Source organism: Mustela nigripes, chromosome X (assembly GCF_022355385.1).
Source record: "Mustela nigripes isolate SB6536 chromosome X, MUSNIG.SB6536, whole genome shotgun sequence".
Taxonomy (NCBI): Eukaryota; Metazoa; Chordata; class Mammalia; order Carnivora; family Mustelidae; genus Mustela; species Mustela nigripes.
In genome coordinates, this window is record NC_081575.1 from 13,395,415 (window position 1) to 13,422,286 (window position 26,872).

General features: G+C 42.6%; 1 protein-coding gene across 1 annotated transcript in view; it reads left to right on the plus strand.

Annotated features, from left to right (window-relative positions):
* The window catches only part of FGF13 (fibroblast growth factor 13), a 193,413-nt gene that overhangs the window by 99,523 nt on the left and 67,018 nt on the right, over positions 1 to 26,872 (plus strand). The window lies entirely within an intron of this gene.

Below are 26,872 nucleotides of genomic sequence, written 5' to 3' on the forward strand. Positions count from 1 at the left end.
GCATCTGTGTTCATCAAGGATCCCACCAAAAAAGAGAGCTATAGACCAATATCCTTGATGAACACAGATGCGAAAATACTCAACAAAATACTAGCCAATAGGATTCAACAGTACATTAAAAAGATTATTCACCATGACCAAGTGGGATTTATTCCAGGGCTGCAAGGTTGGTTCAACATCCGCAAATCAGTCAATGTGATACAACACATCAAAAAAAGTGACGTTCTTATTTTTAAATAAAGGCATTAAAAGCTATACAATTCCCTATAAGATGGCTTTAGATTCATTTCAATTTTTTATACACCATACTTTAATTATCATTCAATACAAAATATTTTCTAACTTCTTTTGTAGATTTTTTTCTTTTACCCATGACTTATTTAAATGTGTGGTATTTGATTTCCAAATTTGGGGAGATGGTCTATTTATATTCTTGATGTTGATTTCAAACTTGGTATTTTTGCAGTCCGGGAACATATTCTGTTTGATTTTGACCCTCAGAAATTGATTTAAACTTGGGTTATGGCTGAGCTTATAGTCTGCGTGGTGAATCATCTAGGTACCCTGGAGGAGAATGTGTTTTCTGCTGTTGGTTAGTGCAGTGTTCTGCATATCTATATCAGGTCAAATGGATTGATAGTGTTGTTCAAGTCTATATTCTGACATTTTTGTCTCCATATTCTGTCAATGCCTTAGAGATAAGTATTGAAACCGCCAACTATGACCATGCATTTATCTCAGTCTTCTTTTATTAGTATCAATTTTTTTGCTTCGAGTATGTAGTCCGTTTGTTAGTAAGTGCAAACATACAGGAATTTATATTTTTGATAAGTTGACTATTATAATTGTGAAGTTTTCTTCTTTACCTCCAGCGATATTCATCACCTCTAAGTCTACCTTATCTGATATTAGCAGAGCCACACCATCTTTGTTAGGCTTAGTGTTTGCAATATGTATAATTTCCATCTTTTGACATTCTTCCTCTTTGTGTCTTTCTGTTTAAAGTGTGTTTCTGGTGTCTACGTAATTGAGCCTTTCCTTCCAGTCCCCAAATTCTGCCTTTTATTTAAGGTTTTCACACCATTCATGTTTAAATCATAATTACTGATGTGTTTAAATTTAAGTCTTTCATTTTAGTCCTTGGTTTCAATGTGTCCAGTATTCTCTGTGACCCTGTTCCTCTTTCACAGCATGTTTGGTGTGAATCAGATATTTTTTTCATACTACATTCTTTGTATTGTTTTTAGTGGTTTCACAAGATTACATTGTGCATCTTTACCTTTGCTACTTTGAATATATATTCTATTCACAAGCAAGCTCAGAAATTTCCAGCATTGTTCTTCCAATTATCCCATTCACAACCTTTATTGTCGTTTTCTCATATATTTTATTCTGTATGTGCTGTCCCCCATGTTACTTTATTTTTAATTTTACTATAAACAGTAATTTGTCTATGATGTGATTTCTATATGCATGCACACATAAACACACAATGCTATTTTTTAAAGTAATGATCCTTTATACTTACCAATATATTTATTCCTTCTGCTGTTTTTTTTTTATTTCTTCCTGCAGAATTAGATTTCTGTGCAGTATAATTTTACTTCAGTAATAGCTTTTTTTTTTTTTTTTGACCGTTTCTTGTGGTGCATATCTGCTGGATAAAAATTCTTTCAGCTTTTATTTCCCTAAATATTTCTTTATTTCACCTTCCTCTTTGAAGAGCATTTTTTGCAGGGTATGTAATTCAGCTTTGACAGAGTCTATTTGCTTTCAGCAGATGAGATGATAGTCTATTGTCTTCTGTCCCTCGTTGTTTCTGATGAGAAGTTATATATGGTTCTTAACCGTTGTTCCACTGTATGTAGTATTTCTGTTTTCTCTGGATGCTTTCAGGATTGTCTCTTCATCTCTGTTTTTTTTTTTTTAATAGTTTGACTATGATGCCTAGCTGGGTTTTGTTTGTTTTATCAATCTTGCTTGGTATTCTCTGAGCTTCTTAGCTATTTAAGGTTGACTTTCATAAATTTTGAAAACCTGTTGGCCATTATTCTCTCACACATTTCTTCTGCTCATTTCTCTTGTTCTTCTCCTCTAGGGACCCTAATTACTTACATCAGATGGTTTGTTGTTGTCCCATAGATCTTACTCTGTTCTAGGTTTTTTTGTTTTTTTTTTGTTTTTTTTTTTTACTGCTTTATTTCATTCTGTTTCTTTTTAGATCCTTTCTTTTCTTTTTAAGGTTTTACTTATTTATTTTAGAGAGAAAGAGCACACAAGTGGGGCACAGGGGAGGCAGAGGGAGAGGCAGAGAATCTCAAGCGGACTCCATGCCAAATGTGAGGCACCTGACATGGGATTTGATCCCAGGACCCTGAGATCATAACCAAAACCAAGAGTTGGGCACTTAACGGACTGAGCCACCCAGATGCCCCTATTTTTGGATACTTTATATCCAAATGTATCCAAGTCAGAAATTTTATTCTCTGCTATATCCAGTCACCTGATAAGCCATGCAAACAAATTCATCATCTCCGATATTCTCCATTTCATTCCTGGCTCTTCTAGGTTGTTTTTTTTTTTGTTTTTTTTTGTTTGTTTGTTTTGTTTTTGTTTTTGTTTTCCTATTTAGAGCTTCCATCTCAATGCTGAGGTTCTATGTCCATTCATGCATGTTATTTACTTTTTCCACTAGATCTTTTAAAATATTTTGGACGATTTTGAAGTTCACTTTTGAAGTCCTTGTTTGATGAAGGGATAATTCCAGCCACCGCTGGAATTGATTCTATTGACTCTATCTCATAAGACTGTTTTCTAATTTCTTCCTTTTTTAAGTGTTTTGTTCATATAATTTCTGTTGGAATACAAGCCACTATGTATAAAAGAACAGAAAATGAGGTAAATTATAAGTGTCCAAAATGGGAACACCTTTTCATCGAGTAGGCCATGAGCACTTGGTTTGAGATTAATCTACCATTAGATCTGGATCTGTGCTTCATTGTCATTTTAGCTCTATTTAACCCATGATGAGCTTCAGTTTATTTAAGAACAGGAACAGAACCTTCTCCTCAGGAGGGCTTTCAGTTTGAGTACCTAGGGATAGTTGGTGTCTGTTCTCCTTCCTTAACCCCATACTTTGACAGGTTCTGTAGCCTGGACCCCTGTAGGAATGGGCGTTCTCTTTTTAATCTCCTGCCCACCACAGCAGTAGAAGACCTCTGGGTGGTACTCGATGTTCTCCATGGACTCAACACCAGTGGGGTTTCTCTCAGTTGTTACTCTGCCCTCACTGCCCTACGCACTTCATCTTGAGGGCTTTCCTGACCCTCCTCCAATGGCGGATGACCACTCCTACTCATTGTGAAGCCTGGAGTGTGAAAAGGAGCTCGCATTCAAACTTTCTGAGCTTTGTTTACCATCCTGTCTTAGATTTGTGCTTGAGTGCCATTGTTGTCGAAGTAATAGAGTTCAATATAATGTTATTAAAATATCCAACATCCATACAACACTCCAGAATTCTGTGCACACTGGACTAAAGTGATAATTACACATACAGCCTACTTCAGCACTCTCCACTTTGGAGGTCAGAGTTTTTCTGTGGTAAATTTTCAGTGAAAGGTCTTTGAAGAGTCAAGGGACCATGGCTCAAGAGACGGAGTATTTGGGAATATGTGAAGCGGAAGACATGGTCTCTGTCTACCCACACTTAAATACTAGATGAGAGATTGACTCCTCTCTGAAATTTCGGAGAACCTGGAATTATAACCCGGAGTGCCAAAACAGGAACACTACAAAAATTATATCATCTTAGAATGGAGTGTAAGCAATAAGCCATTGCATGATGGGTTATTATTCATAAAAGGCTTTTATTTCATATGTGTGTGTCCATATTTCACTAAATATAAGGTTCCTCAATGGAGAATGAATTCATACATTTTTTCTTCAGTTTTTACTAACTGCAGCTTTGGAAAGGATAACAGAATATTAAAATACTGGGCAAGTAAAAGTTACAGTTATGGTTAAAATGTAAGTTTTCCCATCTGTATTCTCTTCCTACTTATTCTTATGGCCTTGTTGAAGCTGAGAGACTTTCCTTTTCACACAAAATGAAAATAAGAAGTTATATGTGAGTAACATCCAATGGCAATAGCATAAACACCACAAAACTTACATATTTTTTCCAATTCTTTGTTGTTCACCGTAACGCCTTCTGGAGCATTCTTTGTGGGCTAAGCTTCCAAACATCTAAAGAGGAGGAAATAGCCATCATTAGCTTCATTACACATTTTCCTAGGTACATTTTCTTAGTAGATCACCAAAAAATGTACTGGTTTCTCTGATATCCTATGCATTTTTAGGGTAATCAAGGAGAATTGTTCTCCCATAGAATTTAAGAGGGTGAATTTGTTCCACAGTTATTTCTTCCATGCATCTCATTGTATTTCATCATGTAAAAAGTGATGTGATTATGGGCTTTAGTCAGAATGTTATTTTGTTCACTTAAGATTCATTCTTGGGAAGGTTGAACACATTTGAATTTTATATGAAAGCTTTCTTTATGTGCTTCAGTAACTCTTTCCCTTTATGTAAGAGAAAATCTTCTTGTTGGAGAAATCTACAGATCTCCCCAGCAGCCGTGGGACCTGGACCAGCACCAGGGGGCCCCACTGAAGGCTACTGCTTCCTGGGCCTCATTAATGAGAGCGCTCTGCATATTTCCCAGAGAGAACGTTGGTATTGCAGTTATCCCCTTCTTCCAGAAATTTGACACTGAGTAAAATTTGCCTTCATCTCCCACTGGAAAGCCTCTGAGTTAAAAAAACAAAACAAAGCATGAATCTCATTCTTGTTAAGAGGAGTGGACAGAACACAAAGGAGTGGACCGAACACAGATTACGGAGACAGATGTTAGTGCTCCTTGGCTCTATGATGTTGGACAAAGTACGTACTCTTTCTGAGTATCCTTTTCTACCTTTGTAAAAATGGAGGTAAGCATAATGCCTTCCATGCAGGGTTATCATGAGAATTAGAGATGAGGTTTGTAATCATATGGCACTTAGTAGGCATTTAGCAAGCTCGAGTTATTATTATTTGGCAACAAGGTATAGTGTTAAAAGCAGGGATTCTGGAACCAGACTGGTCAAGTCCAAATCCTGCCTCTGATATGTACTAGTCACCACTTAGGCAGGTTGCTCAACCTCCCTAGCCCTCAATTTTATCATCCAAAACTGAGCGATAATTATAGCACCCACCTCATCAGTAGGATTGAATTAATTAATACATGCGAAGGGCCAGTGTTCAGTGCAGTGTACGTATTTGCTATGATTCTCTTCCATTCCTGACAGCCCAGACCAGGGCGGGCTCAGAGGATGGGAAACCGTGGGAGGTGTCAACTACTATCAGTCACTTCTGTTGGTCTACAGCAGATATGGGAGGTTCTGGCTGATTTTGTCAAGATAGGTGTGCAGATAAAGCTGGCTTGAATAATATACAGCCACGAGATGAAGACGGGAAATTGCAACAGCCACTTATTGTGTGTGTACCGTATGTGTGTATTCATGCTGAGCTCTTTATAAAATGAACTCGTTTAGTTCTCACCATCACCCTAGGAGCTAGGTACCGTAGTTATTTTCATCTTACAGTTGAGGAAGCTGCGGAACAGAGAGGTGCTTGGCTTTCTAAAGTCACACATCGGGACGCCTGGGTGGCTCAGTTGGTTGAGCGGCTGCCTTCGCCTCAGGTCATGATCCTAGCGTCCTGGGATCGAGTCCCACATTGGGCTCCTTGCTCAGCAAGAAGCCTGTTTCTGCCTCTGCCTGCCACTCTGTCTGCCTGTGCTCACTCTCTCTGACAAAAAAGAAAAAAAAGTGTTTAAAGTCACACATCTAACGTGCTATGGAATGAAGTTTCTGGTTGCAGAGCCCATGCTGCTAGCCATTCTGCCACTCGGCCCACTGTCTTCTGCATTAAGTGGAGGGCCTGCCCCTTTCTTCCCGACTTTTGCAATTCGACAGAACAACTGAATATGGTAGACAAAAATTCTGTGACTACGTGATAAATTCCTACAACCATTGTTTTCGGGTTAGTTGTGGATTAATGAAATTCTAGGAGGTTTTGTATGCACAAGTCTCTTATTTTATAGATGAGGGAATAGAAGCCTGAAGTACAGACAGAGTTTTCCTAAAGTCCTAGGGTTGATTAGTAGGATAACTGAGACTTGAACCCAGGATTCTTGTTTCCATCATTCTGGGGTGTGTGTGTGTGTGTGTGTGTGTGTGTGTGTGTGTTTAAGTAAACTCTATCACCAACATGGAACTCAAAATCGTGACTCCAAGATCAAGAGTGGTGTGCTCCACCATCTGAGGCAGCCAGGCACCCCTCAAAGCTATGGTTTGAAAATTGGAAATGAAAAAAAAGAAAAGTGGAAATGACAGATTACCTTGGACACAACTAAATATCATTTCTAGTTACCACGTGGGAACCCAAAACAAAAGTTACCTTACCGCAATGCCGAGTCCTTACTTCTGCAAATGCAAAGTCATGCTTTGTCCATTGCTAATAATATCAATATTTTTGCGGGGAGGAGAAAAGGAGCCTCAAGCTTCCTGGGCACGTCAAAGCAAGTATCAGTGGAAATGTGTGCCAAAATACCCTTAGTTAGGGAAGAAGCCCTTATAGTATCAATATTCTCTGCCCTAAATGGCATCTCCTTTGCTGCAATCACAAACACCATCTGCAGCCACCTCCTCTAAAGAGGTGAAGACTTGAAATTCCTGGAGCTGGCAGTCTTCACGCTAAGAAATTTAACGGTACAGCTTAGGAAGAACAAGAGTGTGGTTTCTTTTTTTTTCTGCCCAGGTGATCCTTTATCCAAGCATTTATTTCATTTTTTATTAATATAAAATGTATTATTTATTTCAGGGGTACAGGTCTGTGAATCATCAGTTTTACACAATTCATAGCACTCACCATAGCACACACCCTCCCCAATGTCCATCACCCAGTCACCCTCTCCCTCCCCAGCAACTCTCAGTTTGTTTCCTGAGATTAAGAGTCTCTTATGCTTTGTCTCCCTCCCTGGTTCCATCTTGTTTCATTTTTCCTCTCTCTTCCCCCCATAACCCCCCACTTTGCCTCTCAAATTCCTCATACCAGGGAGATCATATGATAATTGTCTTTCTCTGACTGACTTATTTTGTTCAGCATAATACCCTCTGGTTCCATCCACGTAATTGCAAATGGCAAGATTTCATTTCTTTTGATGGCTGCATAGTATTCCACTGTGTGTGTGTGTGTGTGTGTGTGTGTGTGTGTGTGTACACCACATCTTCTTTATCCATTCATCTGTTGATGGACATCTAGGCTCTTTCCTTAGTTTGGCTATTGTGGACATTGCTGCTGTAAACATTGGGGTGCAGGTGCCCCTTAGGATCACCGCATTTGTATCCTAGGGTAAATATCCACTAATGCAATTGTTGGGTCGTAGGGTAGCTCTATTTTCAACATTTTGAGGAACAAAATGTCTAAGGAACAGTTTCTGATTCAGTAAGACCTCCAGGAGCTATCCCTGACCTGTGTTAACATCCTATGCTCCGGTAGTTGGATTCCAGGAGCTCTATCTTCTGGTGAATAATCATATCACGGGCTTTGCCAGTCATTATTTGTTGCTTTGCTGGTAGCAGTGACAGAGGGTGTGTATGCTTCCCCCTCCAGACTCAGCAGTAATCTTTTTGCTGTCCTGTTGGTACATTTGGTAACATTTGGGGGTTGGTACACTGGTAACATTTGTGGGTTCAAAAGGGTCCCCTTAGCTCAGGAAATTATAAAATCAGAAAAAAATGCGTGAAAAGAGGTCTCATTTTTGACACATCTTTTCTAACCCCATCAAATTCTATTCCTTATTTCCCCATAGTTTGGGTTAAATAGAAACTCTTCTGACTCAGAGACCTCTGAGATGTTTTCTAAATCAAGGCGAGAAACAAACCAAACCTCAAGTTGCAAAACATATTGAACTATTACTCACAAGATAGATAAACCAAAGCCAGCCATGATGTGTAAGACAAATAAAACTCAAGCTGTTTTTTGATCAAATTTAAAATTGGGGGAATAATTTTAGATTTACAGAAAAGTTGCAAAGATAGTACAGAAAGTTCCCATATATGCTTCATCTGGTTGTGCCCAGCATCAACATCTTAAATCACAATGGTACACTTGTCAAAACTAAGAAACCAACACTGGCATATTATTGTCCAACCCCAGACTTAATTTGAATTTCACTAATTTTTCCACTAATGTTCTTATTCCCTCCCAGGGTCCCATCCAGGATATCATATCATGTGTAATTGTCACATCTTATTCTCCTCTGCTCTGGGACAGTCTCTGGGTATTTTATTTTTTAGCTCAGACTGTTTTGACAGTAATTCCACATAACTCATGTGTCCCAAAGAGAAGACCATTAACTATTCTAGCAACTCATCTAGTTTATAAAATCTGATCTGAATTTGTAAGGACTGTGCTTAAAATTTCCACCTTAACACATTATGACCAACCCCAGGCCCTAACCCTGTAAGTACTCTTGGCCAACTTTCGAGAATCTCTTCTGTAACATCTGATTAGGTCTTTACCAGAGCTTTCTGAGCCCCCATTCCCTGTGCGGACACTTCCAATGACAGGGCCTTGATCACCTCCCAAAATAATGTATTCTATCCATTTGGGGACAATCCCCATGGCTAGATATGGCTTCGTCAGAGTGAGCCCTAATCCATTTCCCTGCAGCTTGTCTTCCTTGGCCCTGTTTCTGTCCCCTAGAGAATTGAGATATTGGATAGAAAGTGAGCTCCATCTCCAAGTCCCACTCCAGTGGTGTGGAAGGAGTCAGACACATTTGGGTGGTCCAGCTTTGTTCAGATAGTGCTCCTTGATGTGTCTGAATCTGAGCATATGACTCAACCTCTCTTCTCCTGGCCTCGTAGGATTACTGTGAAAACAAAATGAAATGACACCTGTGAAAGCACCTAACGCACCGCCAGGCACAGAGAAGACTTCATAAATGATGGTTGGTTGGGATGTTCAACTCCTGAAAACCTAGAATGAAATGTCCCATTTTTATTGTTTTATATTATAATATTCTTTGCTCTTCCTTGCAGCAGTGAATTCTAACTTCCCCTTCTCATTAGCTAATTTCCTAAAAGATTTAATTTTATTTGTCTGTTGACCTTTTTTTCCCCCTCAAGGTTTAATTAAGCTGTTACTGAACAGAACTGAAGTGTTAAATAACCTGAGAGGATCAGTTCCTAACATCTTGAATCCCATACATTGCCAACACGTGAGATTAGTCATGCAAGCAGATGGGAGGGATTACCAAGTGCCCCTGCTAATCAGCAGAATATGCAAATTAGGCCCCAGCCCGTGGCATTGATTTAAATCTCCATGGCAACACCAGGGTTAGCTATATACATGTGAAGAAGTGATTTGAATGCTATAGAGCATGATAGAAATCACTGCAATGAGCGTTGAGGGGAAAAAGACTGAGAAGTGTTCCCACTTTTTGATGGAATTCATGGAAGGAACTTTCTAGAAGTTTAGTACTGTCTTCAGTTTCCCTGAGCCTGCACTACTGGAATGTTAATTGGCAATGATGTAAACAACAGAAAGCAAAATATATAATCCATCTTTTTGACTGAACAACTATAAATTAGGAATATTTGCATGTCTGCATTTGGCAGGTTTATCTGGATTGGTAGCCCAGGTCCGCCACGCACTAGCTGTATGACCTTAGGCAAACTTTTAACCTCAGTAAACTTCATTGTCTTCATCTATAACTTGGAGATAATAATAGTTCCTACCTCATGAGATTGTGGTGAGAATTAAATAAGTAAACATATGTAAAATGTTTAAAACAGTGCCTAGCCCAGAGTAAATGCTCAAACAGTGTTGGCTGCTGTGATTATCATGATTATTAATCCTGCTAGTTGGTTATGATTCTTGAATAGAGACTATGTTTCCATTTTATATCTTGTAAAGAAACTACAGGACAAGAAAGGTTATATTTTCCATTTTCTAATTTTGTTTGTGCTGGGGAAGAGACTCAGAAATGTCAGCTGGGGAGAGGCTTTATAGGTATTATCATTCTCAATTTCAGTAAAACACTGAGGAAAATGGTAACAGTGAGTCTGGGTGAGGCATAGGAGGCAAGCAAAGCCGCAGGATTATTTAAACTCTCATCAAAATCTGGGAGCAGGTGGATGTCTATAAAACACGATGTGATCAAAACTGAATGAGTTTATCTCCGAAACCGAGTCACCTCTTGATCTAGTTGACTTTTTAATATTTATGTAGCTCTGCAGAACAAGCCCCAGCCCCTGCCCTATCATGGACCAATTTTCTTTGTGGTCTCAGCTTATTTCACCTTGTCTCTGTCTGTTGCTTGATTAGCTTTCTAGTCCAAGCAGGATAATTGCAGTGACTCAAGTTTGGCTTTAATTTTTAGTGTTTATATTTGATGGGAGAATATTCTAATAGATACCAGGCTACTTGCTTTGTGATGTCAAAATTGTAGGTGCTTTTTTTTTTTTTTTAAATGCAAACAAAACTCCTGTGGATCACCACCCAGTGGTTCAAAAGCTTCTGGAGACAGCCTAATGGGACCTGGGGTTTGAAACCCTGCTGGCTGTCTCTAGCGTCTGACTCGTCTTTCTTCATGCTGATAACCTTTTCTTGGCTTCCCAATCTTATTTTCCTGTACATCTTTTTGTAGGCAACTGCAATCCCTCTTTGGAATGAGGTAGGGGATAAACTGATCAATAAATAAATTAGTTTTGTGATGGAAGGCAAACCATGACCTCTCAGTCAGAAATGGTTTTCTTGTCTGTAAAACGTGTCTAGTTGAAACCCATTCTGGCTACCTCACAGGTTCCCATGCAGATCAAATAAGACAATGGTTGTTGTAGAAATACTCTGTCAAACCCTAAATTATTGTAGACTTCTAAAGAATTATTTTATTGACCCAAATAGGGGCCACTCTCATTACTAACCTGTTTAACATTCCCTTTCACAAGGATCCAGTAGCTCCCTGTTCCTAGTTCAATGACTGAATGACATAGTTCTATTTATAATTAAAACACGGCCACCCTCCACCATGAGTTGCGCAAGAACCTACTTTTTCAAAATAGACCTGTCCTTCATTTCATTGCTCTAGGTGCCTACTCTCTGCATTCTAAATGGAGAAGGAAGAGTTAGGGAATTCATTTAGCCATGGAACTATTGTTTTTTGAGTCCCTACTCTGTCTAGATGTGGGGATCCAGAGATGAAGTCCCAGTCCCTGTCTCAGGGAGTTCTCTGTTTGGTGGGCGTGACAGACAAGTCGACAGAAATAAATAGCATAAATGCCATAATAACTATATGCATAGGATCCTACAGAGCAGAGAAGAGGAAACTCTCTTTACATGGGGATTGTTAGGGAAGGTTTCCCAGAGGAGATGATGCCAGAGATAAATCCTGGAGGGTTTGCCGAGGAGGAGGGAGTGGAGTTTTCAAAGATACAGCATTTGGAGTGGCTAGCGGGCTGGAGGGGGTTGTTTTGGGGAAGGTAAGTACTTTGCTATGTCTGAAATACAGTGTGTCTGAGGCAGGAAGTAAGGGTAACAGTGAAGTCTGGGGACAGATTGTGGAGGGCTTCTACGTGGAGAGCCACTGAGACTTGTTAACAACATGATCAGATTTGTCTGTTAGAATTGTAGCAGTGAGCAAAGTAGTCTGATCACAGGCCACAGAGGAGGCTGTGGTGAAATTCAGGCAGGAAATGAAATAGGCATAGGTACAAATACAAATAACAATAGGAATTTAGAAACAATATTAAGAAAGTAGAACATGCACTACTCACTTATTCCTTAGATGTGAGGTTGTGGAAGGAAGACTTCAGGATAATGTTCAAATCTCTATCTTGGGTGAGATGGTGAATGAATCCAGAAAGAATCATGATAGAAGAAAAAAACTTAGTAGCTTTATGAAATAAGAGAAGAAGAATCAATTTGGGGAGAAGAGTTCAACTTTGGATTTGTTGAGTCTGAGGTCTTGAGTGCCATCTGGGTAAAAGTATCCATATATAGACTTCAGAGGAGTTGTGTGAGCCAATAAAAGAGTAGGGGAGGAAAAAGTTTCCTATGCCCACTTAGAGTCCCTGCCTGGATCTGAAAATTAGACTAACAAAAGACAAACTACCAAGAGAAAAACAAAAAAAAATCATACAAGTTTCACATGACATAGGAGTATTTAAAAAGAAATGAAGACCTGAACAATTAGACCTGAGTATTTTTATACTAGGTTTGATGAAGACTGGGCAGTCAGGTAGAATTACGATATGCCAAAGAGTATGAGGTAAATGTAGTAAACCAGGGGCAACTTAGCAAGCCCTGTCGGCATTCTTCCTGGTGTCGCTTGTCTTTGGAGATATGATGCTTGTTTCCTGCAGGTGCAAAGAGGTCACTTTTCACATGAGGGGTTTATGGCCTGTATCAGGGGAGAAGGGAGGAAGGAAGATCACAGCGACCTTTCTTTCTGCTTCCGCTGTTTTCTCAAACTCCTTTAACTTTAAATATTCAATACGCCAAAGTGCCATATTTGGGGGTAGCATGGTCTGAACCCCATCACGAGCACTGGAGATTTTTAGAGTTGTTACAGTAGAAAAAGTAGTGATTTCCTGCACTATTCACGAGGCTAGGTCATTATCATATTTCCCGAGTCCACAAATGCCATCCTCTTCTAGAGACCTTCCTTGTTCACTGCTAAATGCCTGTAACTCAGCCTGGCACAGAACAAATGCTCAAAGGACATTTGTTGAAGGGATGAATGAAGAATAAATACTTAGAAAGAGAAGAATAGGGAAGAAAATTAGAGGACATAGGCCAGAATCCTAAGGAACTCAAATTGTCAGTAAGAGGAAAAGAAAACCAAGAAGGCACAAAGACAGGCAGGAGGAATATCAGGAGAATGTAGTCTGGGAGAAGTCTATGGAAAAGTGTCCAAAACACAATAGCCTATAGTATGCAATACAGCTGAAAGGTTGTGGGAGGTAATGACTGAGAAGCCGTCATCAGTTGGGACAACAAGGCTTTTGATCATCTTAGTAAAAGCAATTTTAGTGTCATGGTAGAAGTAGGTCGAATAGGGACTTCTGGTCAATGCATTGAATTAAGGTATGGCAGGAACCCCTAACCTTCCATAAAGACATAGAAATAGTGGATAACTGCCTGTCTCTCTGCCTACTTGTGATCTCTGTCTGTCAAATAAATAAATAAAATATTTTTTTAAAAAAAGAAATAGTGAATAAAATACTATCTTAAGTCTGACAATACACACACACACACAAAAATAAAAAAACAAAAAAGGGAAATTTCCTGGTCATAGAGACAAGGCGGCAGTTTAAAGCTGAAGCAAAGTGTCACAGTTGGAACTGAATGGCCATCAAGAGTATCAGAAATAGGGGCGCCTGGGTGGCTCAGTGGATTAAGCCGCTGCCTTCGGCTCAGGTCATGATCTCAGGGTCCTGGGATCGAGCCCCGCATCGGGCTCTTTGCTCAGCGGGAGCCTGCTTCTCTCTCTCTCTCTCTGCCTGACTCTCCGCCTACTTGTGATCTCTCTCTCTCTGTCAAATAAATAAATAAATAAAATCTTTAAAAAAAAAAAAAAAAGAGTATCAGAAATGGATGTACGCCCTGGGGCTTAAGGTGAAGTCACAGCCCTGACACTGAGCCCTTAGCTTCCTCTATAAAGCAAGGAGCCAGGACATCCTGTACAGTTGGTGATACATTAGGACTCAAGGCCTAGGGTCACAGAATATAAGCAGAGTGTTCATTCTGGGCCTGGAGGACAAGAAATTGGAATCCCACATCTTAATTTGTATTAAAAAGCTGGGGAATTAAAAACTGACCTTCATCCAGTGGCATCCATAGCGTGCTGGCAGAGAAAGAACATGGAGCGGTAGAAGTAGATAACTCTGCTATCCAGAGCTCACGAAGGACTTCTACAGAAAACAGCTCTCACGCTAAAGGCGAGTCCACAGTCAAGTGGACAGAGCAAGAAGAGAAATCAACCACTGCAGGGAGGGTCAGCAGCAACAATAAGCAGAGTAATCCAGGTTCCAGAAAAGTTGTATAATAAGGCAGTATAAAAGAGACTTTAGCTTAAGTACCTTCAAAACGTTCAGTAAAATAAAGGAAGGTCTAGAATCCATAAGGTATGAACAACACGTCATGAAAAGAATAGCAGACATATTAGAAAAGATTAAAAAAAAACATTGTAAGAATTAAGTATGTATATATATGCACATGTGTGCATGTATGTATATAATTTCTAACATGTCATATATTATCACGTAACCAGTAATATATTAATGTATTGTATCCCACTGATTGATTTGTGGATGTTGAATGAACCTTGCAGCCCAGGAATAAATGCCACGTGGTCATGGTGAATAATCCTTTTAATGTACTGTTGGATCCTATTGGCTAGTATCTTGGTGAGAATTTTTGCATCTGTGTTCATCAAGGATATTGGTCTGTAATTCTCCTTTTAGATAGGGTCTTTGGTTTCAGGATCAAGGTAATGTTGGCCTTATAAAAGGAGTTTGGAAGTTTTCCTTCCATTTCTATTTTTTGGAACAGTTTCGGGAGAATAGGTATTAATTCTTCTTTAAATGCTTGGTAGAATTCCCCTGGGAAGCCGTCTGGCCCTGGGCTCTTGTTTTTTGGGAGGTTTTTTGATGACTTCTTCAATATAACCAGTAATATTGTATACGTGTGTCTGTCAATGAAATCAAACAAAATCAAACAATAGACTAAGCTCAGAGTGGGGATAAGTGAAGCACCCAGATTCTACACAGAGAGATGAAGAGAAGGAACTGGGGAAGGGAAGTTTCAGAAGAAGAATAGAGAGAGCTTTAAGGACAGGTAGTAGATGAAGAGTTGGCAGTAAACTTCTAGAATGGAAGAAAAATAATTGAACAATGGAAGGTGCACAACTGAAGAGGCATACGATGAGTAGGAATATTTTTAATGTTTTAAGTATATTTAAATACCAAGCAAATACTAGCTGTCCATCTCAAAAGGGATATTGAAATCTATGTAGAAGGGGACGCCTGGGTGGCTCAGTTGGTTAGGCAGCTGCCTTCAGCTCGGGTCGTGATCCCAGCGTCCTGGGATCGAGTCCCACATCGGGCTCCTTGCTCAGCAGGGAGCCTGCTTCTCCCTCTGCCTCTGCCTGCCATTCTGTCTGCCTGTGTTCGCTCTCTCCCCCTCTCTCTCTCTGATAGATAAATAAAGTCTTTTAAAAAAAATCTATGTAGAGGAATTACTAGGAATATATATATATATATATACATACACACACATACATATAATTATAATAAAATCAGAGTGAGTGGCAAATGGAAGTAAGGAAATGGGGTTGTTGGTAAAGACTTTCAAGAATCTTGGGTGTGAAGAGAAGGAAAAATTGAACCGGAGCTAAATGAGCGTGTCTGACTAGTTAATTTCCGCCGTGTGACACTCACATGCACACACATTCACAGAACCAGTGCTACAAAACGGCAGGGAACTTTTATTTTTATTTATTTTTTATTATGTTATGTTAGTTACCATGCAGTACATCATTCGTTTTTGATGTGTTCCATGATTCATTGTTTGTGTATAACACCCAGCGCTCCGTGCCATCCCCGCCCTCCTCAATACCCACCACTGGGCCAACCCATCCCCTCTGAAACCCTCGGTGTGTTTCTCGGAGTCCATATTTTATTTATTTAATTTTTTAATTTTTTTTTATTTTCAGCTTAACAGTATCATTATTTTTGCACCACACCTAGTGCTCTGTGCAATCCGTGCCCTCCCTAATACCCACCACCTGACTCCCCCAACCTCCCACCCCCCACTGCTTCAAAACCCTCAGATTGTTTTTCAGAGTCCACAGTCTCTCATGGTTCACCTCCCCTTCCAATTTCCCCCAACTCCCTTCTCCTCTCCATCTCCCCATGTCCTCCGTGTTATTTGTTATGCTCCACAAATAAGTGAAACCATATGATAGTTGACTCTCTCTGCTTGACTTATTTCACTCAGCATAATCTCTTCGGAGTCCATATTTTAAACTGAGGTGTTCTCCAAAGCTCTTGCTTCCTCAAAGCTACTCCTGCAGCCTTTTCTGCCATTTAAAATGTCACCCTTAGAGGCACCCTTTTGTTAGTATAATTGTGCCTCCATAAAATCCCCATCAGAATGAACCCATTGGGGGTAAAGGGGAGGGGTCATGCAGAGATACTGGAACTTATCCCAGCTCTGATGAGAGTATCTGATCAACTGTCTGTCATCTTGGAAAGCAGTGACCCGGGGATGGGACATAGGAAAGGATAATTTTAATGAAGAAGAATTAGGACAGCCTGGATCCTAGGGTTTTATGTGGAAGAGCAGATTCCTGTGGGGCCCCACAAGGACCGTGGGCATCTGGGCTGAGGCGCTGGCTTTACAGCATTGCCAGAGGCCTGCCCGGAGTATGTGTACACACACACACACACACACACACACACACATTTGCGCACAGTGTGTTGGTTTGGTTATTTTTTTTTTTAAATGTAGGTGATATAAATATTATATTAGTTTCAGGTAAATAACATAGTGATTCAACAGTTATTTACATTATAAAATGCTCACCACGATAAGGGTAATTAGCATCAGTCACCACATAAAGTTATTACAGTATGATTGACTAGATTTCCTATGCTGTACTTTTCATCCCTGTTATCTATTTATTTTATAATTGCAAGTTTGTATCTCTTTTTTTTTTTAAAGATTTTATTTGACAGATAGAGATCACAAGTAGGCAGGCAGGCAGAGAGAGAGGAAGAAGCAGGCTCCCTACTGAGCAGAGAGCCCAATGTGGGGCTCGATCCCAGGACCCCAAGTCCATGACCTGAGCTGAAGGCAGAAGCTTTAACCCACTGAGCCACCCATGCACCCCAGCAAGTTTGTATCTCTTAATTCCCTTTTCCTTTTACATCCATTCCCCTAATGCCCTCCCCTCTGGCAACTACCAATTTGTTCTCTGTATTTATGAGTCTGTTTCTGTTGGTTGGTTGGTTGGTTGGTTGGTTGGTTGGTTGGTTTTAGATTTCACTTATGAGTGAAATCATTTGGTACTTGTCTTCTCTGACTCATTGCACTCAGGAAAATACCATCTAGGTCCATCCACGTTGTCTCAAATGGTGCTATTTCATTCTTTTTACAGCTTAGTAATAATCCAGTGTGTGTGTGTGTGTGTGTGTGTGTGTGTGTGTGTGTGTGTGTGATCTTCTTCACCCATTCATCCATTGATGGATACCTGGGTTGCTTCCATGTCTTGGCCATTGAATGTGGTGCTACAATGAACATAGTGGCACATATATCTTTTGAAATTAGTGTTCCTGTTTTCATTGGTAAATACCCAGAAGAGGAATTACTTTTTTGTATGGTATTTCTGTTAAAAATTTTTTTTGGTAACATCCGTACTGTTTTCTTCTGTGCCAGCTTACATTCCCACCAATAGTGTACAAGTTTTCCATTCTCTCCACATCCTTGCCAACGCTTGTTATTTCTTATCTTTTTGATACTAACCATTGTGACAGGAGTGAGGTAATGATATCTCACTGTGGTTTGGATTTGCATTTCCCTGATGATTAGTGATGCTGAGCATCTTTTCACGTATCTGTTGGCCATCTGTACATCTTCTTTGGAAAAATGTCTATTCAGGTCTTCTGCCCACCTTTTAATTGGATTATTTGTTTTGGTTTGGTTCTTCTTACAGTGAAATAAGGCACTGTTGTTTCCCTAAACAATTCTTTAAAGTATATATTTTTTCAGACCAAAGGATACTAAGATTGAGACAGAGCAAGCAGGTGTGGGTTTTTTAGTGGCCAGAGAGGAATGTAGTAAGTAGGAATATTCTTCAAATATGTTTTTAGTATATTCAAATACCAACCAAATCCTAGTTGTCCTTCTCCAATCTGAACTACTAGGATTTTCTGGCTTGGACAGTCATTTTTCTATCATCTTTAATTCATTTGTTAGGTTCAAATTTTATCACCACCATAATGAAATTATTTAATAACTGCCCACATGCAAATATCTGGTCCCTAAGTTCACCCCAGTCATTGCAGGAGATAGCTTGCCTCACTGTGGCATACATGCCAATTGAATTTTCATTTTGTTTGGCCTCTTTCCAAGGGGATTACTTCTACTAAACCCTCTGCCCATGGCGGTTGTAAATCAGTAAACTACTGTACACTTTAACATCACCAGTCACAATACGTACTGAACACAATCAGTGGGAAAGGGAAGACAATTGGTTTACAAGCATGAAATAAACAACTCGTGAATGTCCATCAGAATATCCACATAGCACATCTTATCTCTCCCAATCCCCAAAATGCTTCAGGGCCACACCAGTAATCAATATTTCCCAGAAAGGTAGTTTCCTGGAGAACGGTTGAGATAAGAGATCCACTTGTTGCTGAGTGATATAAAGTGGAGGGATGTAAAAATGCAAGGTTTTGTAAGTTCTCAGCTGAGGGAAAGTCATATGGCCTGCTAAGAATTTAGCATCAAGAGTAATTTTTAGCCAGGTTGGAAGTCTGGCTTTACCCAATTTTGTTCCCCAACTTTCTAGCTCTTTCTCATCCTCCAAAATTCATCTTCGGTGAGACGATTTGGTGGCGGCGGCGGTGGTGGTGGTGGTTCTTTCTGAAGCGGTTCCCAGTTCCTGTGCCCCCTCCCCACAGAGTTAGCTGTGCCTTTTTTTTTTTTTTAGTGCCCCGCCCACGTTGGACATTTGGCGCCATCTTATACTGCTCAATCCCACTTGTGGTTTAGTTATTTTATTTCCTTCTCTTTATCCTCCACTTGCAGCCAGGGGCGGTGATGGAGGGGGCCAGGAGAGCAGTTTCAGGGACATGGGATATGAAGTCAGAATGCATGGATTTGAGTCCCCTCAGCTCTATGTCTTACTACTTGCATGAACTCATTTACCTCTCTTTTGCCTCAGCTTCTTCCTCTGTAAAATGGGGATACGTTGTAAGTATTAAGTGAGTAAAGCAGGATAAAGTACTTATTGCCGGCGATAGAGGTAGCGCTCAATAAATAAATTCTAGCTCATTTGTACCTTTGCATCCTTTAGGTTTTAACTCAGTGCACAGCAGAGAATTCTCAGTAAATTTTGAATGAACGAGTGAACAGCGTAGCCTCAGAAAAACTCATTTACTTCTCTTGCCTCACGTCTCTTTGCTAAAATGAGATTGTTAATTGAGCATCAAGGTCCCTGTTATGAAATCAGGTTCTCAAATTGCTCGAGGTCCTCGGTGGTGGCAGGAGAAGTTATTAAACAATTTCAATCTGTTGATTATACTTACAGCTGCTTGTCAGAAGGGACAAGCCAGAGCAAATCAGTCCGAATGGATACCAGAGAAATCCTCGAGCTCAAAACCATAGTCCTGGGCTTCAGACCATGTAACTGAATACACTGTGTGCAATATTTTTCACTCTTTGGCTGAACTCAGGCTTCCCATAGCTGAAAGCAGATGGCACGAAATATCTTATGGTGTGGAGAGCCAGTTTTCCGGGTATGAAAAGAACCAAGCAAACTGGAGTGCTTAAACTTCCTGCTTCTGCTAAGGAGTGATGAAGATAAAGTACCAAGTGTCCTTGGGGTCTCGTCACACTCCAAAACCCCAGATTATATGACTCTGTCTGGGTCCTGGTGTTAAAGGGCTCCCTGGGCTGAGAAACCCAGAAGGATATAAAGCAGTGATTTATAGTCATTTAATTTTAGTGAGAAAGGGGGCAATGTTTTCATAAAATGTCACTCTAAGAAGTTATTGTTCAAAGCGCACAGACTAGGCTGTGTACAGATCTTATCCGTTGTTTGCTTCAAAATTCACTTTTGTTTTTTAAAAAAGGAAAACACATAACTGAGTTGAAAGTCATGCTAGATTCCATCTTCTCCCAGTGCCCAAGCCAAGAGATAGCCATATCCAGGCATCACTGATCAGGAAGCCAAATTCCAGACTCAGTGCCAAGGAAGAAAAAGCCATATGTAAAGGGCTCGACTTGTACACATAGACTGTATCGACGGAGGATCTTTAGTTGAAATCCTGGCACTGCCACCTATGGACACTGCAGGAGATCATTAACAGATATATCTCTTCGTTTCTCTTGACTTCGCTTTCCTCATCTGTAAAATGGCAATGCCTACCTTATAGGTTGCTAGAAGTATGAAAGAAAATAGCATAACAGCACTGAAGTTCCTTGTCCAATTATAACCACAGCATTTATTGACTGTTCTCTCCATTTGAAACCCCAGTTTTCCCCCCCCCCCCCAAAAAAAAAAAGAAGAAGAGGAAAAGAAAAAAGAAAGCAGAGTGTGGAGTTTGAGATCACCTAGGACTTCTGCAGAGTTCTCAGATGAATTGTGGCCCTGTCCTGCATCCCCTCCTTCTAATCTAGAGGATATCTTTCCTTCCAAATTCAGCTGGTTCCCAGCCCATATCCTGGTCAGTGTCTGAAAAGAAGTATGTTAGGTCTGCTAATCCTGAGAAAGCCCTGAAATAGTTTCCCATTACCTCTCTGCTTCTTTAAAAAATGGCAAATTTTGGTAGGAAATTGGTGGGAACACTGCCACTGGCAAATGGGAAATCAGTTAGAGTTCCTTATGCTGGTCGCGGATCCCGCACCCGTATGCTACGTAATGCTGAACATTAGATCATTTGCAAACACTGCATTCCCTTCTTCAGATCTTGACTTTTGGTCACCTTCCTCCAGAAATCCTATTTCCTGAAATAGCTTAGATCCAGAAAAATTACCAATTGCCCGCTTTTGCCTCAAATCCTCGCGTCATTCCCCACCCCCCACCAGCTTTTCATTTAGATTATTTGGTTCACTGGGCAAGAAATGAACCCAGTGTTACAGATATTTTGCCTCTGAGTCTTGCACATTTCTAGTCTGCCATAAATGTTTCATCATAGAAACACTTCATTTATGTCTGTTAGCCACCAGTCAGTTCGCAAAATAGCAATCGTTCCTTCAAAATCTTTGTATATTATTGAAGAAAAATGAATAGAATTTAGAGAAGCTGGGGCTTTTGTTGGCTCTGGACGCTCTGTTAGCACTGAGGCAACTCGTTTGGTTAAGAATAAATTTACTATTATCTGCAAAGTATTTCCTACCCCTTGGATGACAAACTTTACGAAATGATTGTGACTGCCTTGACTCACACGATCCAAGTTCACTCAGTATGATCTTCCAAAGACAAAGGTACTATCTCATGCCCTTAAGTTCAGCACCTTCAACTTTCTCAATAATGGTTGTTGGTGCCCCCTTTCCAGAGACCACTTCTTGGTTGTAGCCCATGGGTGTATTAATCATCGTGCAGTCTGAATAACAGAATGAGAGCCGACACGGGAAACAACTCACATACCCACTGAGACAGAGAACGTTTCTGTTGTATTGATAAAACTTCCATAGGAGAATCAGCACTCAATAATGTTTTTCAAAGTTTGTATCTATTTATTTATTTGAGAGAGAGAGAGAGAGAGAGAGAATGCACACTCGAGCTGGCGTGGGGAAACGGAGGGCGAGGGAGAGAGAAGCAGACTCCACACTGAGCGCGGAGCCCTATTTCAGCCTCAACCCTGGGACCTTGGGTTCCCAGGTTGGATCACAACCTGAGTGGAAACCAAGAGCCAGACGTTCAAGCGACTGAGCCACCCAGGGGTCCCTCAATTATGGTTTTTAACAGCCCTTACTGAAAAAGATGTTTTACTTGTACAAAACTTAAATCCCCACATACTGAAGCTTAAGCTCATTTCCTTGTGTTCTCTTTTTATGATCAAGGGAGAAACCTCCACCCCAGCAAGCCTATACTTCTCTCCAGGTTTTCTTGATTAAATGACCAAGCAGGTAATCAGAGGCCTTGAACTCTTGATGCTGCAGCTGCTACGGCTAATTAAACGGCAAACAGCTGAATTCATAGATATGATTAATACCATCAGGGTGCTCTTTGGTTTTAATGTTCATAAATTATGACTGAACAATAAAATTTTTATATGGGTTATAGGATTTTTCTTAAGGATCAGAATTAATCAGTGTGTCCCCCATTGATTTTATTTATTTGCTTTTATTTTTTTAAGATTTTATTTGAGAGACAGAATGAGCAAGAGAGAGAGAGAGAGAGAGAGCATGTGAGTAGAGGCAGAGGGAGAAGCACACTCCCCTCTGAGCAGGGAATCCAAGAGGGGACTCGATCCCAGGACCCTAGGATCATGACCAGGGCTGAAGGCAGAGGCTCAAACGGCTGAGCCACCCAGGTGCCCTGTTTATTTGCTTTTAGGTATAAAGCAGAGGTAGCTTCAGGAAACTCTGTAACTGAAGTATTTAGAGAATGATCCCAGACAGAGGACACAGTGGGGACCAAGCCACCATCTGGGTGCAGTGCAAATCAGGAGAGCCGATCCATTTCTAGAAAATTGGTTCTGGAGACCTTTATTTCTGAAGCATAATTCCCCCAAATGATCTGACTAGGAGAGACTCTTTGCCAGCTGATTAATGTGTCAGGTACAGTAGTCACTCTTTCTGTCCCTGGAATTCCAGTGGGACATTGACAGGATTTCTTTAAATTGTGTTTTTCTTCCTGCTTGGAGTTAAGTGGCGAGAACCGTGGCTAATGGATTTTCTCTAATCTCTTCATTTGTATTTCTGTCCGCTCGTTTCTCTGGGCTTTTGTACATAATTAGGTGGACACGAAGGGTTGGCACTTGCTGCCCAGTCTCTTAAATGCCGCCTCTGCTGCCCTACCCGGTGGATGGTGAGATCCCCGTGTTGCTTGGCCTTAGTGCACTAGAACCTGTCTCCCTTTGCTCCGTTTGAGCTCATCATCCGTCCTTGCCCTGGTAACTGGTCCCTGAGGGGTCCCGAGGGACCCCTGAAGTGAAGACGGAGAGCTAACTGGCAAGTGGCTCCAATTATGTTTATCTTCACGAACGATGGGTGTTTGAAATCTCTCATTTGCAGAGTTTCAGAAAGACAGCCAACTCCTTCCTGCTCAGAAGGTACTAAGGCTGCTCCTGATTAGGCTGTCTGAGTTCTCTCATTTTACTCATCACAGTCACATCTGTTTGGGTTTCTGTCTCTCTCCTGGAGATGCCTCTTGAGAGCAGATCCCCCCAGCTTCTTCACAGAGGCTTGCCAAAAGAGATTGGCAGAGAACGACCAGCATTCTAGAATCTGATAACTCAAATAACTCCCCCTGAAAAGAACGCTAAAACCTGGTTCTCCAGTGAACCCGTGAAGAACGGAGCCAAAGAGACTTGTGGTAGTTCTCTCCGGAGTCCAATTTAGGGTTTATGTTCTGGTGGCGTGAGAGGGGCATGGGGGAGGGGTGGGGAGGATGAGGAGGGGAAGAATAAGAGGGAGCAGGGACAGGGGCGCATACAAAGAAATCGTAGGCTTCAGAGGCAGAAAAACTTTTAGGAAGATCTCATCCAGAGATTTTCAACCGTTTCGGTTTTAGCAGTGGAATCGTTCTTGCTGTTTTTCTAAATGAGAAATCATAAAAGGGTGCCTGGGTGGTTCTTTGCGTTGGGCATCCGACTCCTGGTTTTGGCTCAGGTCGCGATCTCAGGGTCCTGGGATGGAGCCCCAAGTCCTTGGGTTCCATCCGCACCTAGTGGGGAGTCTGCTTGAGATTCTCTTCCTCTCCCTCTGCCCCACATCCAGCCTGTGCACTCCTTCTCTGTCTCTCAAATAAATGAATAGGTCTTTAAAAAAAAAAAAAAAAAGAAAAATCATACAGTGAGCCCAGGTATATAAAATAGATGAAAGCAGAGGTGCTGTTGTTGAACCACAGGTGAAGGAACTTACATCCCCTCCACCCACTCTCGGGGCTCTGCAGAATACGATTTGAAAGCCATTAAGATTGTCTGAAGGATGACCTTCAGGATGGGAAAACTGTAGCCCCAGCAGAAGAAATGACATACCCAAGGTCACATAGCCGATTGGCGGCAGAGACAGGATTAAAAACGCATGCCTCCTGTCACCCAGGCTAGAACTCTGTGTGAGTGGGGCCGCTGAAAACAGCTAAGGGTGCTTTCCTCCTGAACATGATTAAGGAGAGAGCTTGGTGGGCAGTGCAGGGGGAAGAGGAGGTCCAGGAGGAACAAAGGGGAGGGGACCCACCATCGCAGAGCAAATGGGAGCCCTGGGATTAAGCAGGGTACAGTGTGAACTGGTAGGAAGAAAGCAAGACAGAAGAAAAAGACACTGTGGAAATAAGTGTGGAAAGAAAGTTCTTCACTCTCCCCCTCAGATGCCATCCTACTGGTGGAGTGGCAGTAAGACAGAAAGGAAAGGCAAAAATACCCTTCTCTAGCGTGGCCTGTGGTTCTTTCTTTCATTCTGCCTTCCTAAGGTGAATGGGGTTTGGGCACAGTTCTCCTCGGAGAATTTGAGACTTACATTCATTCTTGTCTGAGTTGAGAAGCACCTGTGAAATACATATGGGAGTTAGGAAAGGATGAGAAATCTCCACTAACTAATGGCTAAGCCGATTGGATAGTATGATTGCACAGTATGGACCCAAAGTCAAATGGCTTTCTTTCGCCTTCCCCCGGGATGAATCCCTGTCCAGCCACAGGCCTCTGTGAGTTCTCTTAAGCTAGGAGACAGGAAAATTCTTGCGGTCTATGGGCAGACAGGTCCCAGAGCGTTAGAGGCCCAGGGGCTCAGTGGAAGGTAACAGCATGCTGAGAGGGAGTAGAAACCTCTTAAGGTCCATTCCACACCCCAAATATTTGGCCCTGGTCACATCGTCTTCTGAGGCCTCTTTTGATGAGATTATTTCCCTTCATGGTAACTGGAATATGAATCCCATTCATTCCGAGCCAGGAAACATCCTGCTCCTCTTAAGAAGCAATGTAAATCAGTCACTCATCAATTATTTTCAACAAACTGTTTATTGAACATAATCTATATGACAGGAGCTGTGCCAGCAGATGGGGAATGTAGTGCTGACCGAGGCCCAGTTCAGATTCTCAAGGCGTTCGAAGTCCAACGGGAGCCAACCAGGGTTTTTCCCTTATGAATCAATGTCTCAAGTGGCTGCTCGAATTGGCTTGAGGTGCTGAAACTCTCTTGCACCCCGTCCTCCGTGAGCTTTTGGGAAAGCCAGACACACGGAGGAGTCGACTAACCTGCAGAACATTGCAGACCGTTAGAATGACGACTCTCCCGCCACCCTCCACCTCTCTCCCTGCAACCTTCACCCCAGCCTGTCTTTGCAGAGCAGCATCAGAGCTTCCGACAGGGCCACAGACATTTCAAGACTTGGGGACAAGTGGGAGGGGGAGGTGGCAGCAGTTTCCTCTCTGGAGCAGGGAAATCTCCAGAAGGGTCAGGTGATACAGCTCTGATGGGCTAAGAAGACTGAACGAGTCTCCTAGTTGGGAGCTCAGGCAAGAAAAGAAGGACGGGGGTCTGGGCCTTTGGTTCTGTTTGTGTCTGTATCAATTTGGAAAAGATCTGGGAAGTGGGGGAGGGAGAGGTCCAGTAAGGAGTGTACTGGCAGCCCCCGGACAAAGCAGCCCTACTCTTGGCAGCTTCCTTTCTGGCGTTAGAAATCAAGTAAAAGAGTAGCGCCCCTTTGAAGATGGGGTTGTGGATGGATCATTCTTTTTGTTGCATTTTTGACCTCGAAACTCCTCTTTCTTCTCCAGGTTAAAATATAGAACAGGGAAAGGACAGAACCTGTGAAGAGAGAGAGGCGAACAAAAAGCCAGACTTGATTCCTGAATTGGAGGGAGAGAGGCTGCTCGATCTGGAGGAGCAGGGAATAAAGAAAGAAAGAAGTTAGGGGATCGGATATCGGGCCGGGGCTTCAATAACGAGGTTCGGCGCCGCGTTTCCCCAACACCGCTTTCTGTACACCACCCAAGCTCTCAAAGCAATGATTTGGGGCGGGGGGGGGGGGGAAAGCGGGGTTCGGACCGCACATCTTGGCCTGTAATGGAAAGTCAGTGAAAACCGCTGGGTGGCAGCGTGGTGTGCGGGCGCAGCTCTGCAGTGCCCGCCGCCGCCGCCGCCGCCGCGAGGGCTGAACCCATCTGCGAGCCCTGGCCTCTCTCCCGGAGGGCTGCAAGTGTCGCCGCGCGAAATGCCTCGGCGGGTGTGCGTGTGTTGGGGGGGGGGGGCTGTTGTGGGTCGTAGACCGGGGCGGGGGCGCGGGGATCTGGCGAGCTTCCCAGGGGCGCCAGCCCGGGGCAGTGTGGCCCGCTAAGAGTCCAAAGCTAAGGAAACAGCCGCCCCCTCCCCTACCGCCCCCCACCTCCAGGCAAGCCCCGGCTCTCCCGGCCCCACGACCTCCTCCCGGGGCCCCCTGCATCCCGGCCTAGCCCGCGGCTCCGCTCTGGAAGCGGAGGGCAGGGAGCCGCGGGCGCTGGGGCAGCGCCGGAGCCCCTACAGGTGTTCGGCGGCGCGGCCGGCCGGGGCCTCGGGGGGCGGGGCGGCGGGGAGCCCGCGGGCTGGGCTCCGGGAGGGAGGGGCCGCCGGGGGAGGGGGGCCTCGGGGAGGCCGCGGCGCGCTTCCGGAGGGTGCCTGCGGCGACCGGATTGCTATGCAGAGCCTGTGCCGCGCCCAGAGCAGCCGCCGCCGCCGCCGCCGCCGCCACCACCACCGCCGCCGCCGCCGCCGAGATGCGAGGCCGTTACCTGTTTGATCCCCGTCGGCCAGCCGGCGCGGGCCAACTTTTCCCGATCGTCAGGCCCCGAAGTTGCAAGGACTAGTCGGAGGCTCGGAGGGGCCAGGGCGAGGG